Source organism: Thalassophryne amazonica, chromosome 22 (genome assembly GCF_902500255.1).
Source record: "Thalassophryne amazonica chromosome 22, fThaAma1.1, whole genome shotgun sequence".
Taxonomy (NCBI): Eukaryota; Metazoa; Chordata; class Actinopteri; order Batrachoidiformes; family Batrachoididae; genus Thalassophryne; species Thalassophryne amazonica.
Genome location: NC_047124.1, coordinates 31398719 through 31417616, shown reverse-complemented (window position 1 = coordinate 31417616; position 18898 = coordinate 31398719). Strand labels below are relative to the sequence as shown.

Here is an 18898-nt window from a genome sequence, read left to right as displayed (position 1 = left end):
CGGTTTGTCAGTAATTGAATTTATATGCACACACAGAGTTATTTGTCTTTTCTGCGTTCTGCCGCAAGCAGGCCCTTTTATTTTTACACACCCACAAACAGATACGGTGGCGGAAGACATGAAATGCACTACACTTCTTACTCATGGTAACGGCAACATGACACTTAATTCACTCATGGTAACGGCAACATGATACGTAACTAAACTGACTAAACCGATTGAAGTACAAATACCCAATAAATCAATAACATTAACAACACTTAAACTAACATGAACGCAGCAGGTTCCCACAGAAGCTTATGTTGAGATGTCCAACTTTAGAAGGGATGGGTGTGTGTCAGTAGTTTCTCCCTCCCTGACAACTATACAAGCGGTGAATTTTTTTTTTAAATAACTCATTAGTTTGAGATATTTTAAGCAAATAGCTTAAACATAATTAGTGGGGTGGTCACTTTGAATGACACCTGATGTCTGCAGCTGTTGAGCCAAGAGTTCAGCGTTCCGGTCATTAGCAGTGGCTGCTACTTGTTGTGAATGACTGTGTCTGTCCTTCCTGAGCATTTTATTACAAATATCTGTTGTTTTAGTTGTTGTAGCGGACCATCTAAGAACTCCACTGTGTCCGAGTGAAATTTTCATGTTGCTTAAATTTGTATGCTAACTTTGTCAGCACTTTTAGCAGCTTTCAGTAGCTTGATGATGCCAAGTTCAGTTACTCCTTAATTATCGAGGAAAGAAGCTGGTGACAGTTTTTAATACCCACACTAAAGCTACTCCTTATGAAAACCATGACCCAGTCTAGCTTTTTGTTTGGTAACTCTACAATGGGGCATGTTAGGCCTCAGTTCTCCAGGCTAGGTCACACAGGGCCTCGCCTATGCGCCACCTTGGAACCCATTTTATGGTTGGCCATAACATAGGCAGTGTAAGCACTGCCAACATGGCAGCACCAAGGCAGTTTTTGGGCTTCAAAACGGCTCTTCCGGATCACTGTAGTAAACCTGTGGGTGACGTCACGGACAGTTTGTCCAGAATATATGCCGTCTATGATAAACACATAAAATGTAGGGTTGTGTCTATCACAGACACACATTTTTAGAATTGAACACTTGAACACCAATTTACCACACAGTACAGTACTGTTTGTGTTCCTGTAGGTGAAGTCCATGTCGTTTTCAGTGAGCAGGAAATGTTTATGTGTCCATCCTCAGATTGTCGAAAGAAAGCTGGCTGGAAAAGTGGTTATTTGTTTATTTTTAAATAAAGGATTCCATTATTTTATTTCTATTTTTTATTTATTTTTCTATCATGTTGATTTGTTTTCACTGTGAGTTTAATGGGCATATTTAATTATAAACTAGAGACATTTGTCATGAAATGCCCCACGCACAGTACTATGTTCCATGTAAAGTACAGTAATATGTACATGTGTGGGGTAGGTATTTGGTTGAACCCTTGTGTGTTTGATGTAAACTGGGATACACAGTGGAAAAATTGGAGATTGACTTTATATTTATTTAGAGGATGTGACCAACATTGACCATAAAAAGTCAGTAGGCTTCAAACAAATGCAACTGTTGGTAATTTTTTAAAAGTAGGTCAAGGTCACTGGACTTCGAACCCATGCAAAGTACTCCTCCCATGCATGTATCAACAAATATGAAGTTTGTGCGAGCAATAGTTGCTGAGCTACATTGCAACGAACGAATTTCAGACGAAGGATTTGACAGCTGTGACCACTGGTGACCTTGAAAAGTAGGCCAAGGTCACCGGCCTTCAAACCCATGAGAAGTACTCCTCCAAGGCATGTACCACCAAATATGAAGTTTCTGAGAGCAATAGGTGCCGAGCTACGTTGCGCCGAACAAATTTCGGATGGACAGACTGTCATGACAGGTGGCTGCCCGCCACCAGGAGCGGGTGGACCCACAACACAAACTCCCAAACCAGGCTTTGAGATATAAGAAGTCGTTTTTAATTCAGGCAGAGGTTCGGTACACAGGTTGTCAGAAAATGGAGCAGAGGCACAAACAGGGTCAGGCAAAAATGCAGTCATCTCCAGGCAGGGGTCTGAGGCACGGGCAAACACTGGCATATAGGCTGAGGCAAAAAGGCACGGTCAAGAAACTCAGAACAAAGAACTGATACACAGCAAGACTAATCAGGACAGAGAGCAGGAAGGCTGGAAAGTGTGCTGGAAGCGACAACAATCTGGTGAGGGACTGTGAGGCTTTATATGCATGTGGACTAATTAGGAACAGGTGGTGTTAACAAGGTGCATGTGAGAGGAAGGATCCAGAAAGGGGGCGTGGCTAATGAACAAAGATACTATGTTGTGCAAGAAAGTGAAGGAAGAGAACACAAAGTGGAGAGAAGAAAAGACAAAGATGCGTGAACAGGTGTCAAGAGTGTGACTAAATGAAAACACGAAGCGGACTGGGACAAAGTGTGAGAGGAGGGCACAGAACTAGTGGAGTGACATAACATAGATGGAGATGCAAGTGGGATGAAAACAGCAGGTGCAGGGAGGGGTGTGAGGAAAACCAGGGAACTATGGACAGAACATAATACAACTGGAAGCAGGCATGAACATGAGAACTTATCTAAACATGAACTGGCAACACGGACTAGAACGGGAGACATGGACTAAAACGACATTCAACACAAATTGGCTTAAGAAAACAAGGCAGTAAGACGAAACATAAGAAAAAGCAGTGACCAAACAATAACCAGAACAAATCCCAACATAACAGTACAACAAATATTATAACCAAATGATAACTTAATAAACAATGTCTGAAAACAACTAGAACAGAATGAAAGGCCAAAGTAAAAAGTAACAAAGAAAACAAAGTGACAAATCAAAACAGAAAATAGCCATATGATGAAAACAAAATAACTAGTGAATCATAACCAGAACAAAGTGACAAGAAAAACATGACAGAATAACTCCTGATGAAAATAAATATTAATAAATCAAAGCTGAAAAGAACAACAGAAAGGGGGGAAAAACCAGAATAACCCCCCAGATCTGCCCGAAACCGTGACACAGACAGAAGGGCGGATGGACGGACAACCCGGATGCTATATGCCCCGCCTCGCGGCATAAAAAGTGTAATATAGAGAAGCCTCTGTTATTATTATTAAATTTGTTGCCATTAAAACATTTTAAATATGTGATGCCACAAAGGTTCCTAAACCTTTGCACACCACTGGATATACTGTTGCTTAAATCAAATACACCTATTGGACTTGCTGTTAATTTTTTTTTCTTCATACGTATTTACATTTTGCATTCTGCTCCCTTTCGGCGTAATAGACGTTTTTGCCAGCACATGCCCTGGAATGCTCATTACTTTGATGCAGCTGGCAAGGAAGCCAATGTGATATTCAATACTTCTGTTTCCCATCCCTCCAATCTCATTTACACTTGACACCTGACATTTGCATAATGGTCTTACTCCATCTCCTGTCTAGTGAAGTAAAGGGTGGAGGAGAGGTGGTTATAGAGTGTGTGTGTGTGTGTGTGTGTGTGTGTGTGTGTGCGCACTCAGATTTGTTTGTGATGAGTGGATATGCCTATCTCGACCCTGTGCGTGTCACAAGCATGAGTTTAAAGACTTCCTTCTTAATTTAGCTTATTAAGCATGCAGTGAGAGAGCAGCAACAGAACATATTAATCAAGGGTGTCCTAACCCCAATCAGACACAGGCAGATATTTACCTTTAAAAGGAAGCTGAAACTTGGTTGTATCTTTTTGATTATATAAGCTGTATAACATAAAGGGGGACCAAAAAAAACAACCCAGAACCCATAAAAATTATAACGAATCCTACAAAGGTCCTACGATGGAACAATAGTCTTCCCCAATGTGTCTTGGTCAACCAAAGAAAAGACATTTTGCCTGGAGGCCTATTTTGCCAACAAATAATACCATTTCAAACGTAATTTTGACTTTTATGCAAAGTGACCAAGATAACTGAAACTTTGGGGAGTGATTGGAAACAGACTGAAGTTAAGTAGGATTTATTCCAATTTCTATATGTTCTGTTGTTTGTTTTGTTTTTTGGTCACCCCATACTACAAGTGCAGTACTTTGCATTCATTGAAAATTGCTTTTAAAAACTGTACTGGAATCGTGTGTTGAACGAGTCTGCATTCATCCTACCACCTTCTAGAAACAAGTACCAAGCATACCCATCTTTCTGGGTCAAGAACAAGATCAAAATTGCCGCTAATAATTCAGCAGCAAGTAAACAAAGTTGAGTATTGCATTTTTGATGCAAGTATTGTATTTAAAAAACAAACTGTAAAAGCAATTTGCTGATATTGATTTCCTGTTGTGGTTGTAAGAACTTGAAGCTTTTTAGAACTTCCTCCTACTCTTTGTGCTCAGTTTCATCAATCGAAGAACATTTTGTTTGTCGAACATTTCTGCAGTAGTTTGGATGCGGCATGATGAAAATTATCAATCTCGTTAATAACCGTTACTGGTAATGAAAGATGTACACATTCATTCATTTTCTATACCCACATACTCCAGTTAAGAGCCTGATTCCACCAAGTTTTGATTGGCGTTATCATTTCATTTTACATTCGAAACATTATGCTTTTGTGTTTATTTCACATCACTAGAACTAAAATTGGAAGGCCGGCCGTAGGGCACAGCATAGCCGCTTTCGGCCCCCAGAAGCCAACGGTTTCTAGATAAGCTCAGATGCATTCTGAGAACAGAAACTGTGGATATAAGTACTTTATTCTGAGAATAGCCAGCATGGATTTTATTAACTTCCTGGTGTAAATAAGGTATCGCCACATGTGTAGAACTCAAAAAGAATGATAGGTTGAGTTCTCATTAAAAAAAACAACTGCAATGTGGTAAAATGTATTCATAAATATGAAAAAACAGGCTCTTAATAATTATTAACTATCGCATACTGTATTTTTTTTCTCAAGATTTGTTTTTGCATAAGTTTGAAAAAACAACAGATCATAAGTTTAGGATAAATTACTTATCATGAATTTATTTTTCGAAGTGGCACTAATGACAACACTCATACTGAACATAATTTCACTTGCATAGACTGATTTTGGAGATCAAGCAATAATTCCAGATAGCTTTTCTGATTTCCTTTTCTAACTTTCAAAATTGAGTAAATTATCGTATGGTTCATTGATATTTGTGTGTAGACACTAGTCCCTAGAGGCAACTATTTTTGGTTTCAGATCTGGGCAAATGCAGTCCCAGAAAATTCAGAATGTGACAAACATGAAACAGGTGTTGTAAACAAGTCAATGCTGCTAAAAATGCAAACTTGCAGAAACAAAGATACTATTCTGACATGTTTTGCACATAAGACTGACATAGCATGTTTCAAGTACACACATATATGTCAGAAGGTGGGGGGGGGGGGGGGGGGTCATACCATATTCTGTCTCCCCTGGTTGAAAAGGTGGGGGGGGACATGTCCCCCCTATCCCCCACCAAATTGCACCCATGGTGCCAGGCTGAGAAGAGTGAATCTACAATAGTCAAGCAGGTTGGTGTGAATAAATCAACTGTGGGAGCAATTGTAAGAAAATGGAAGACATACAAGACCACTGATAATCTCCCTCGATCTGGGGCTCCACGCAATGATCATGAGAATGGTGAACAAAAATCCCAGAACTACATGGAGGGACCTGATGAAGGACCTGCAGAGAGCTGGGACCAAAGTAACAAAGGCTACACACTACGCAGAGAGGGACTTAAATCCTGCCGTGCCAGGCGTGTCCCTCTGCTTAAGCCAGTACATGTCCAGGCCTGTCTGATGTTTGCCAGAGAGCATATAGATGATCCAGAAGAGGATTGGGAGAATATCATGTGGTCAAATGAAACCAAAATAGAACATTTTGGTAAAAACTCAAATCGTCATGTTTGGAGGAAAAATAATGCTGAGTTGCATTCCAAGAACACCATATCTACTGTGAAGTATGGGGGTGAAAACATCGTGCTTTGGGGCTATTTTTCTCCAAAGGGGACAGGACGGCTGATCCGTGTTAAGGGAAGAATGAACGTGGCCATGTATCATGTGATTTTAAGCCAAAACCTCCTTCCATCAGTGAGAGCATTGAAGATGCAATGTGGCTGGGTCTTCCAGCATGACAATGATCCTAATCACACCAGTCGGGCAATGAAGCAGTGGCTCCATAAAAAGCATTTCAAGGTCCTGGAGTGGCCTAGCCAGTCTCCAGACCTCAACCCCATAGAAAATTTGTTGAGGGAGTTGAAAGTCCGTGTTGCCCAGCAACAGCTCCAAAACATCACTGCACTAGAGGAGATCTGCATGGAGGAATGGGCCAAAATATCACCTACAGTGTGTGCAAACCTGGTGAAGACTTACAGGAAACGTTTGACCTCTGTCATTGCCAACAAAGATTATGTTACCAAGTATTGAGTTGAACTTTTGTTGTTGACCAAATACTTATTTTCCACCATAATTTACAAATAAGCACTAAATTGTATGATTTTGGCTAAGTTTTATTCACTATGCCGGCAAAAAAAAAAAGTTAGCGGCCTGAAAGTTAGTGGAGCTAAATTTAGTGGAAGCTAAGTGATCCGTTGATGGTTTTCAAAATTAGCTAATCTGCTAACAAAAAAATTAGCGTTGCTAATTAGCGGTTAGCAGATTAGCGGAACTGTGGCCACCACTGCTCTATAACCAAACAGAAATATAAAGAGGCGTTGGTGGGTCCATCCAGTCAATGCTGCAATGAAGAAATATGGCAGTTTTCACCACTTCGTTCCAGAACTACGTTTAGACAGTGAACGTTATCAGCAATATTTATGGCTTATCGAGGAATAGTGCATTGATGTTCTTTGATTCGTAGGTCTGTTGATAGACAAAGAAACAACAAATTATTGGGCGGAGATCAGTGAGGAGGAGAGACGACGTCCGATGGCGACTTTGACGCTGACGTGAAAGCACTCAAGTGATTCAAATGCTGAATTTACGCTGATGCCGTCTCCAGTGCAAAAACTTGGTGGAAACAAGGCCTATACTAGCAGTCATATGGCATGAGGCGGGGTACCCCATGGACAGGATGTCAGTCTATTGCAGGCCACATATAGACAGACACACTCCGTCACGTGCGTGCACACCTACGGTCAATTTAAAGATTTCTGTTCACCTAATCTGCATACTTTTAGAAGTGGAAGGAAGCCGGAGCACCTGGAGGGAAGCCCTGTGAACATGGGGAGAACATGCTAACTCCACACACAAAGAACCAGGTGGGAAGCCATCCCACGTCCTTCTTGATATGAGCCAACAGTGCTAACCGCTAATCCATTGTGCTGCCAAGATGCACACAGATGCATTGTTTTAAGGTATATTGAAATCCGGAAGTAGTATATGCATTCAAAAATAACACATTTTCTTCATTCCTCTCCATTTTGTTTAGCCACAATCTGTACCTCTCAGACCAAATTGTCACAAATGTTGCGCCTGCGGTATCAATCATGATATCTTTATGCGACGCCTCCCAACAAAATAAATAAATAAAGCCAATCTACCCCACATCTCTTCCACTAAGAATGCCTGTGTGCTCGAGCAGACAGAAACATCATACTTAGTAAATTGTATTTGAAACCAAGGGGAATAAATACTACAGCTAAAGACTGCTCTAATGTGCCCGAATCCATTATAAATCTCATATTCACACATAGCAGAAATCACATTACAAGATGCCCCTAATGTCATTTCACAGGGTTTTTCCACCAGCATTTGCTGCCAGTATGAGACACCAATATCAAACATAATGGATTTTCACCTTTTCTTTCCCTGCCCGCCTCCCTCTTTGTTTTTACCCTCTTATAGTCTCTTCTGGATGAAATTCCCTTCTAATCTTCGTGGCTGTGGATGTAAGTGCTATTTCAGGTCCGTGTGATGAAAACTACACTCTGTTTTCAAGATAAAACCAGTGGTGACTGTTAATCAGACCTTCAGGAGCAGTCACAGTTGAGTGTCTGATGATCTATGATGAGGCTTTTGTCTAAAATCTTATGTAAAAAAAGAATCACCAACATCAAATGTGGTTCTTGTAGATTGTGTCCAGTTAATTTTAACAAGTAGCAGTGGTACTTGGTGGCTACCAGACTTGAGTCTTTTCCAAATCTCATTTCAAGCAGTAGCACATGCAACTTCAGCCACACCTGCTCCTAATTTCTTTCATGCATGTGAAGATTATTCCCTGCAACAATTCCAGGCATTTCCAGCAGGTGGCAGATAGGTCTGTGGTATATTACATAAGAAAAACAAAGTTTTTCTTTTTAAACCATGCGCATCAAAGCTTACCGAATGTTAACCAGTTTGTCTTCCTTGTCTGTATTATAATAGCCAAGTGGCCTCCGTGTGCGTGTATGCATGCGTGTGTATGGCTTCGATCACAGAGAAACTGGGAAGAGCTGACATTTTCCATTTGATATGCTTATGTATTTTGGTTCAAGAATCAAAGCTGCGAAAATGGAAAGTTGATAGAACTAACATTTTTGAAGAAATTAGCGATATTAGCTAACAACTGTGAACAATGGATGTTACATTCTGGGTTTACACACCATTCAAGGAGGGGGCCGTAAATCAGCTATATATTAAAAGCATGCGTGCATGATTTTATTTAGTAAGTTTAAGTACACATAATATAATTGGAAATACGTTAAAAATACATGGATGACACAAAGTGAAAACACTTATTTCCTTTGTGGTCTATTTAAAAATCAAATGACAAAATAGAAGTAATAATAAAATAACAATAATGATATTAATAGTGTGTATATGATAACAAGAATGTAAACAATTTTTGAATTAGAGCCCGACCGATATATTGGCCGGCCGATATTATCGGCCGATATAAGCCCTTTTCAAAGTACTCACTATCGGCAGAAATTTTGCCAATAGAACGCCGATAATTTCTCTTAAACAGAACAGTTACTGAAATGTTTGTGTCGGCAATGTAAAATGTCCTTGCACCGTCTGTCCAGTAGATGGAGCTCTGACTCCATTCAGCTGAGAGCTGCTTACACCCCTGCTTAAATGTGTTCATCACCAGCCCCTGTAGTTCGCCGTCACACTGCACTGATCGGCTGACAAAAGCATACAAGTACATTTATAAGGATGTTGTTTGTAATAACTTTGCGATTACATTCAACCCACATTTCTCCCGTTTCAGTTCAACTCTGTTTATGTGGTAATGTGTCAGATGTGCTTCATCGTGTCGGTCACGCTTTTTATTAAGCCCACGTTGTGTAGACCTCATTTCTAGCATGAAAAACTTTTGTTTACAGCTAAGAGGTTGAAACATTCAGATTCACTGGTCGTCCGGAACGGTTCTGGGAATTACTTCCGTTCGCCATTAACCCTTTGGGGCCGACGCCGTCGTATATGGCGGCTGGGACCAAGCTTTACTAAATTGTAAATAACTTTACAATTTAGTTCTACCTATTTTAGAAATACTACCCAATCTAGAGCCCCCATGGACAACGCGCTAGTTCACCCTTTTAATTTGGAACGTTAGACTCAAAGATGACAGAGTAATGTCATGGCTCTGTTCCACATAAGCTTAAAACCTGTTGACAACTTGTGGGTCCTTCTTAAATGTGAGATTTCCAGTGAGGGGGAAAAAAGCTACATGTGTTTGAACAGCGTTTTGGAGGTTGTGGTTGCCGCTGCATGAAAACTTGAATGTCAACAGATCAAGAAACTGGATGGAAGGTTCATGGCAGTCATTGAAATGAAGGGTGACTGTGTGACACGTGGGTCAGGTCTTCTTAACACCTGTATCCACCCATCCCATCATAAGCGCCATGTGCGCCACTCAACCCAAAAAATATGTCCTGATTAACAACCCAAATCAAGTGGGTCTATGTCGCAATGGCATCCATAGCATTAAGGTACAATATGCTACATTGATACCCGTGCATACAAATCTGTGACATCTTCAGGCCACAGTTCTGTTTTTCTTAGTCAAAACATGTCATCACCACATGTAAATGTATTATAATTTATAATAAGTCTTAATTTATAATAAGTCCAATAAGTCAGACTGCATTGATGTAGCACTTTTCCATTCATAACAGAAACTCAAAGTGCTTTACAGTAATGACTCTCATTCAACCGTTCACTCACACACTGATATCAGGGAGCTGCCATGCAAGGCAGTCACTACACACTGGGAGCAATTTGGGGATTATGGACCTTGCCCAAGGGCCGTTAGTGGCCAGGCAGGTGGTTTGAACCAAGGATCCTCTGATCTTGAGCCCACTGCTTAACCACTAGATCATCACCTTCATAATCAAGTAAGATGGGAAAATTTTAGTTTTTCATGTAGTTGCATAATAATTCTCTTCACTAATAGTTGCCTAATAATTTTCGCACATGAATATAGACTGTTTGCTCACCAGTATGGACACTGGTTCATTACATTTACCACCTGGTTGAGTCGTGTTCATTGTGACTACATGAGCGGACAATTACCTGGGTACCTTGTTCTCTCATATTTGTCTTTGCATGTTTGATAATTCATCGCAGTACTTTGTTTATTTGACCTTTGTTGTTGGTGGTGTTATTTCTTCCCCCAGTTCTTTCTGTAATACTGCCCCTTACAAAGTACAAACTCAAACTATTCCGCACTTGTAAATTTAATCAAAGTCACAGCAAAAATAATCAGGCCTGGGCCCTGCAAGAACCTCTCTAACAGACAAGATCCGCTCTTACAGAACCAAGAACAACGAATACAAGCAGTTTTTATACAGGATTACATATGCGTGACAGAAGCGGACTTTATTTCGTAAAATCCTTCTCTTATTGGCCCCCATGGGCATTTGAGGGAGGTCCATCCCCCTGCCCGAGGCCCGTGCAATAATGGGACACATATGATTTATAATTGTAACCTAACTCTCTTTGTCCTAAATGATAAAAGACTGGTTAAATCCGGTTCAACATGCACATACCAAGAGAGAACAAAGGAAAGTGAGAATATGAGTGAAAACTAAAGGTTTAATCCGAAGTAAAGTAACTACCTTAATGCCAAAACAAGTACAGAAAACAAATGAAGAAAACCATAATTGAACACACAAATATATCTAACAGTAGTATGGCCAAAGCAGATGGTCACCCCTACGAGACTGGTCTGCTTGAGGTGTCTTCCTGCAGTTTAAAAAAAAATGCTGTATAATCCCCTGAGGAAGCCAGAACTCACTTTCATTGTTACACATTCAGGTTGGAGGTTTATTCATTTGGAGTGATTGAGATCTGCATTTGGTCAACAATAAAATTAGTTTGAATAAGAAGTGTGTTCAAACTTTTGACTACACGGACGCACGCACACACTGTTATTCACCTGTGGCTATCGTGTGTTGTATCTCCAGTAGAGAAGATATCAAAAGTTGGTCCATTCCTCACAGCAGTGTGTTTGACCTCAGGTTTCCTGCTTTCTTCTGGCCCACTTTGTATCTGCTCTTGCTTCTGGGCCAAAATAGATGCCTCTTGTCCGTCTTTGCTGCCATTCCTCTGTGGATGGGGGTTAAGTGGTTTTCTTGATAGTTTCGAGAGGAATGAAAAGTGCATTTGCCCTTAGCTCTCCCAGGGTTAGTCACCACTTGTGTTTTTGCTGAGTCATTCCTGCTTTTATTTACTCAGTCTGTTTCATCCCCAAATAAACGATGAAAGAGTGCATGCGTGGGTGTATCTAGCATCTGTGTTTTGTGAGTCGAGTCACCAATGCCGTGAGACCAAATGAAGTGGCCTTGTGTGCTTTAATTACCTTTTTATTAAAGATTTGAATGCTGAAGATGTTATTTTATGAGCACTCTCACACTGTATCTCTTCCTCCTGGTTCTGTGTGAATTATAGTGCAGGCAGCACCGTTAATTAGGCTCAAAGGCTCCGTCTTCATTGTTTGACCTGATGTATCTTACTTTCTGCTTGGAATAAAAGAAGCGACATCTGGAGAGAAATGCCAAACCCATTAGCTGTAAATTCTAAGTACCTAACACGGCCGACTTGATGAAGTTATTGATTTTCACACTCGCAGTGAAAATGCTTATTAAAGACTTGTGACAGTTTCCTTTTGGTCTTATTCTAAAATAGTTAAAGTTTTTTTTCCTTATTATCACTGCAGGTTGTTTTCACACTTTTTTTTAACCTTCACAGATGATAATATTTATTTATTCCAGGAGTGTTTGTTCCTGGCTTGGACAAGAAAAATGGAGATACGTGAGGTAGTTTGTCAGACTTTATAGACAATAACTCAAACACAGTCCAGACGTCAGGTTCAGCCCCAAACCTAAAGTCTTCATGGTGAACACCTGCCCCTCTTTCCTCCTGCTTCTTATGAGGATTGGAGTTAAAGCTTTTATGGTTTTTTTGTTCCAAACTTTCAGCAGGATGATGCATTTTTCTTTGTTCTCAAGGCACATGGTCAGTGGGCCCAACAAACATTCAGCTGATTCAGGCCAAGCATCAAGGGAACGGTTTAGTTCCTGCATCTTTTTTCCAGTTCCATTCCAGGAATGGTTTCTCCAGTGATTTTATACCAACTGGGTGGAACCTGCAGTATTAAATAGTTTCTTCTCAGAGTCCATCCCACTCTCATTCAGGGACTAAACAGTATGACACAGCATCCAACCCATGTCAAGTCTCACAGTTTATGCTAGTGCGACATGTTCCTGTGCCACACTGCAGAACTGTTTCCGGTGAAATGGCAACCGCCCATATCAACAGTAAAACCCTTCGGTTGCTCCCTTGTTTTTCACAGGGGGTCGCCACAGCAGATCTGAAGTGGATTTGAATATTGAATTTTATGCTGGATGCCCTTCCTGATGCAACTCCACATTAGGGGTTTGAACTGGGAACCTTCTCCACTGAAACCAAGCGCCCTAACCATTTGGCCACCACCCTGCAAACCCACTCATATCAACATATACCGATAGTTGGCATATCAAAATATATATAAAAGAAAATACTTAGAAACTCACCATTAGACAAGATTATAATCCAAATCCATCATGACTCCGTTGGCGGACCGGGTGAACTGCAGAGTGCAGCAGTCATGTGACTTTTTCCGTGCATGCAACTGCATTGCTGTAGTAACTAATGTGGATAAAAGTTATGTAAATGTGGATTGTCACATGGACACACAAAATCGGATCTGATCACTTGCTATATGTAGTGGCAGAGTTGGGGCAAAGTCACCATCAAGTCACTCTCAAGTCATGAATCGGCAAGTCCCAAGTCAAGTCTCAAGGATTGAACTGGCGGTCTGAACAAAGCCTTAAAATATGTTGAAATCCTGGATTTTATTCTTGATCCCGGTTATTGGCAAGCCCAGACACTCTGATTTGTCGCTTATTAATTCTGCCAGTATTCTCTGTGAAGTACTGGTCAGTAAACATTTCCTTGTCAACAAAGCAAGCCAGTGGTCCAGCCTAACACCCAGCCAGTGGAAGTGTTAAACAGTGCAGCATCCAGAAGATATTCTTGATGAATACCAATATTCAGTGGGAAATCCTGCCCCCACTGTAATGTCCAGCAAATTCTTGGTGATTCGATGAATAGTCAACCTATCCCTGAGAGTAACCTGGTCAACCTAACCAACCACTTTACATAAATAACTTAAGCTGCAACGAAGTACTGCTGATATGTGCGCTTGTGTTCGGTCAGCATTTTTTTGGCGAGGATGCTCTTGATGTCTTGGGTGTAAAACCAGACTACCCCATTCACTAATCAACAAGTAAGTGGGACTGAATCCTGTTAAAAATAATCATTTAAGCCACCTTTCCTGTCATGAAGAGCTGGGTAATATCCGATAGCGGTGTAGCACAGCGAGCAGTATAATAATGCATAAAAATGAACAGTTATTTACCTTTCTGTTCATACTAATCACATATTATTTGAAATTCATGCTTTGGCTGACTATCAGAATGAAAATTTGCTAGTAGCTCGACTGGCAATTAATATGAAGTGGACAGTTTTGTATCTCTACTCCAGTGAATACTTTGCCTTTGCCAACATACCAGGCAAAGTTTGTAAGTTTGAGACCAGGTATCAGCAGTTCAGGAGGTTTCTGCTTTGGTTTTTCCAAGTAGATCCATTGCACACATCTGTGAATGTCATAATTCTAATAGAAGCAATAAATAATAATTCACTGGAATAATAGAGACCAGTTTACTGTGGCTTAATTTAATTAAGGTTTATTTTTGCTCCTTTTATGTAAATAAATCTATGCGCGCAATTCAGATGGTGTAAACAGTGTTTTGACAACTTCAAATGTGACGATGGTCAAAGAGCTGCAAAAGCAGCAGTGTAGACAGAGGTGGTGTGGTGGTATTTAAAAGTACCACTGAGTACAATGGAGGCTTTAATTGCACTGGCTAACATTCACACAAATTAATTAATAAAGGTCACAACTTGGCCTACTTTTCTAACATACTATGTTAACATTCTGTATTAACTGACAAAGGGTTACACAGGAATACTATTGTGTCGATATATTGTAATATTCGCTATGTATTCACTGTACTTTGGCGACATTCTGAATGTTCTTTGTAATATTGTTCTTTCCTATCATAATACGAACACTTTCCTTGTTCATTTTTGCCACAGTTACATTGTACAGTGTGGCAGCATGTGAACATCAATATCATTTTTACCCAAGGCCATCAAATATGGCCATCAGATATTGCGGAGACTTTGTGCCCGTTTGTCCGTCTGTCTGTGCTCAGCGTAACTTCAGTCCGATTACTGCCAGACTCTTCAAATTCACAGGAAACATTCTTGGGACACAGACCTGGGACAAGTTCAAACATGGCTAATCTTGACCTATTTTAAGAGGTTAAAATATCACATTCTCTTTCATTCTGTTTCTTTTTTTTTTTTTTTTTAGGAGGAGCAGGGGTGACAGTCAAGAGTTTAAAGTGTCATAGTAAATTCCGTTTCGTTTGTGTGTAAATGTAATCTCTTTGTCATGTATTATGTAAAAGCTAGCGAGAAGTGAACACTTCTAAAATATAAAATACTGTCATTGGAACCTGATAACACCTCTGAAGTGATTTAGAAAATTTTTCGCGGACGTTAGCGTGGTGACGTCAAAAGCTGGTCTAGCTAGCTGCAAACTCCCTTTCGTTTGTGTGTAAATGTAACCTCTTTGTCATATATTATGTAAAAGCTACAGAGAAATAAACACTTCTTAAACTGAAAATGCTGTTTTTGTAGCCTGATAACACATCTGGAGTGATTTACAAGACATTTCGCGGATGTCATCATGCATGATAACTTCCGTTAAGTCCAAGCTAACTTCTGCTCTTGTCAAAAGCTCATGTATACACACGCGTGTGGCCCCCTGCAGGCGCTGATAAAACGTAAAGAAATTATTGTTTATGATTGATCAATATTGATGACAGTCCCAGAGCGTACTTGAACATTGTAGGCTTTGTCTTTTACACTGGATTGGACTTTATACCTGTATATGAAATTGTGACGTGCATTTCAATGAATTTTGCTTCTTTTGAGAAGTTCATCAAGATTACTTACCACCATTGTGTTGGTGTTTTTTTTTTTTTGTTTTTGTTTTTTGGAACCAGAAGTAGTCATTGCTATTAAGTCCTATTTTCAGGGTTACCGCAGTCCAGCATTAGGGGGTCTTCAGCTGGTTCAGAACACTGCTGTCAGACTTTTGACACAAACATATCACACCCATTTTGGCATCTTTACACTGGCTCCCTGTCTCTGTGAGAGCACATTTTAAGGTTTTGTTATTGACTTATAAAGTTGTTCATGGACTGGCCCCGTCTTATACGTCCAGTCTGTTGAAACCCTACGTGCTGGCCCGGGCTTTGTGGTCGCAGGATGCAGGACTATGTGTTCCCAGGGTGAAGAAGAAGTCAGCGGGTCAAAGAGCTTTTTGTTATCGTGCACCCGCTCTGTGGAACGGTCTTCCTGTGATGGTGAGGCAGTCGGAGTCCATGGACATTTTTAAGTCAAGACTTAAAACCTATTTTTATTCGCTTTCTTATGAATAGTTTTTTTTATATTTTATTCTTTTACTCCTGTTTTTTAATTATGTATTTGAATTTTTATTTATTTGGCTTTATTTTTATGTTGAACTGTTCTGTGTGAGATGGCTTTTGTTGTGATTTGGCGCTTTATACGCTGATTAAATGGAAATTGAACTGAATTGCTAAGGACGGTCACGTAACATCATTACCAAACTTGTCCATTATTCCTGCCCGAATCCACTAAAATCGAACTTACATTTGTCTGTTTAGTTTATGCCCCGAATGTCTCAAAAGTTATGGAGCCTATCAATGGTTGACATTCCACCAGGAATCACCAGGATGGTAATGAACATATCAGTCATATGAACTTCAGGAACAACTCATAGTTGTCCGTCTACTGTGACAATTTTTCCTCATAGAGCTTAAATATACCTTTGCTGCATTACTGAGAGAATAAGCTGCCAAGAGAGTGTGTGTCGGGTAGAATTAGAGAGATAAAGAGATGGAGGGTGGGGCGGCCGGTGTAGGAAGATGGAGGAGTAGGCTGGGCGCAGCAGCGAGGTGGTGATTTGTCTTTGAGGCTCCATGGTGTTGCTGCTGGCAGCGTCAGCTAAACAAGGCCATCTCATTTCCTGTTGTCTGCAGGAAGCAACTGTCTGCTGCCGCGACTGCTGCTGCTGCTCTTCACAGCCCTCGGTCATCAATCTCCTCCATTTTAATTGGTCTGCACCACACTGTGATGGGCCAGCACACATACATGCACACCGACAGAAATAGGTGCAGTAGACCCAACTGTGTTAGCGCACGCAGAGAGTGAACATCTTGACACAACTATACATATAGCGGCAAGAGTGCGCCATGCTAATATCTCTCCCTTGGCCTAGTTTTAGGTTGTCTTATTTTGGCGTGTGTTTTACACAGTTTTAAAGCATGTGGCGACTTTGAGAGTGCAACTATTATTGTCTTACTTGGTGTTAATGTTAGCTGTTATGCACCACAAGTATGTTAATTGTTCCCCTTTTATTGTTGGACAGAGAATGTGTTCAGGGTGACAAATTTTAATTAATAATATGCTAATAACAAGCAAACCATAATCAGTAATCACCCGAGAGGTTCTCCATCTCGTCCCGTTAGGGTCAGTACAGTAGTTCAGTTAGGATTATATCTGTGAGAATGTCTTTCTGTCCACCGGATCCTGATGGAGTTAATGTGGGAATGGAGACAGAGTTTTTATTCCAAACTGAGGTTTGCCATTGCAGTTAGTAACAAAATGTTGAATGTGGCATAAAGTTGTGAAGTAACACAATGTCAACACAACGAAGCTGCCTTCCGTCTCAGATGGCAACCACCAAGGCAGACAACTGGTCACTTCCCACATCTCTAAAATAACCATCTGTCTAGTTTGCTTGAGGTTTCTTCCTCAGATCATCAGAGGGAGTTTTTTCTTACCACTGTTGCCTGTGTGCTTTTCTGGGGGTTAGTAAGGTTCGAACTTACTTGTGCAAAGCGCGTTGGGGCACCTTTGTTGTGATCTGGCGCTATAAATAAATCAAATTGAAATTGTATGCCACACACTGCTGAAACATGGACATCCCCTTGGTCTTCTCCAGCGACTGGGGTTTTCAGGCACCTGGGTGCTGGATCAGGCACAGAAAGTCGGGCCACATGGACAAAATGTCAAAGTTGACGCTCCCTCACAATGCAAGTGATGCCCCTCGTCCTTGTCTCTCTTACGAACCACTCGTTTGATACAGAGTAATTCCAGAGGTGCCAGAGGATCCTCCAAAGAGACCTAGTACCAAAGACATTGACTCATCCCCATGGGTCACTGGTTAGCGTCCAAGTCTCATAACGATACAGCAAGACAGGCAAAGATATCGGCATCACCAAACACCTCTGTCCAGTGACCTCATGACTCCACAAGGCTGAGGACCCAGAGACACGTATGTCACTGCAGAGACAAATGAATGGTTCTACAAGTTATAGATACATGTCTGATGGCTGATTCCAGGAAGTTGTTCAAAGCTTGAATCTTAGTCTTGATCATCTCAAACCAAGACACTCTGATTCCTCACTCAGCTTCTCAAGTGCTGCAATCACAGTGTCCATTGATTCCACAAAGATCACATCATCTGTGTCGTCAAGGTTGGTAAACTTTTCCTCGCCAACAAAAGTGCCCACATCACTCTTTTCCACAACTCGACCCAACACCCAGTCCATGCCAGCATTGAACAGTGTAGGAGCCTGTTTCTGTGAAGGCTCTCAGTTGTCCAGGTGGTTTCCATAGTAGAGAAGCTTGAATCTTCGACTGGACTGAGTTGCTTGACGCGAGGATGTTTCGCTTCAAATCGCAGAAGCTTCATCAGCTAAAATTCTTGCTCTGGTTGTCTGACTTCTGTCTTGACCCTTGTAGAGAAGAACGTGTAGGAGCCACAACACACCCCTGATGAACACTTTTTCACTCCGCGCAGTGCTCCCAGTGTCTTTGCATAGGCTGGCTACCAATTGTCAGAAGTAACACAAACATTTTGTTTAATAAAGGTACAGTATTACCTTTCAGTTTCTACTTAAGAGTGGCTTCATCGCTGGAGTGTCTTTTGAAATATTCTAGCTGAGGATCAAGACTTTGGTCCGGCTTTTCTTGGAGATTCTGCTGAGCCGTAATGTGTAAAATTTGCAAATCGATCAAACAAATAGTTTTGATTTTGTATGTGGAAACATCATTTAATTACATGCCTGATAGCAACACCCAAAATGCAGTTTGTGCATTTTTCTGGAATTAGAATAAGTTATCTTCAGTAATGTCACAGATTTTCCATGATCCTTTCTGGTTGACCATCACTGTAGTCCCGTCACACCGTTGTTTACTTG

The 18898-nt window shown here is 40.8% G+C and overlaps 1 protein-coding gene and 1 long non-coding RNA gene across 2 annotated transcripts in view; both read left to right on the top strand.

Moving 5' to 3' along the window:
- Window positions 1-18898, top strand: part of exoc4 (exocyst complex component 4) — a 318954-nt gene that overhangs the window by 145456 nt on the left and 154600 nt on the right.
- LOC117504431 lies at window positions 11136-17589 on the top strand. Its single transcript, XR_004558800.1, has 2 exons — window positions 11136-11172; window positions 17439-17589. It is a non-coding gene; the product is annotated as an uncharacterized LOC117504431 (long non-coding RNA).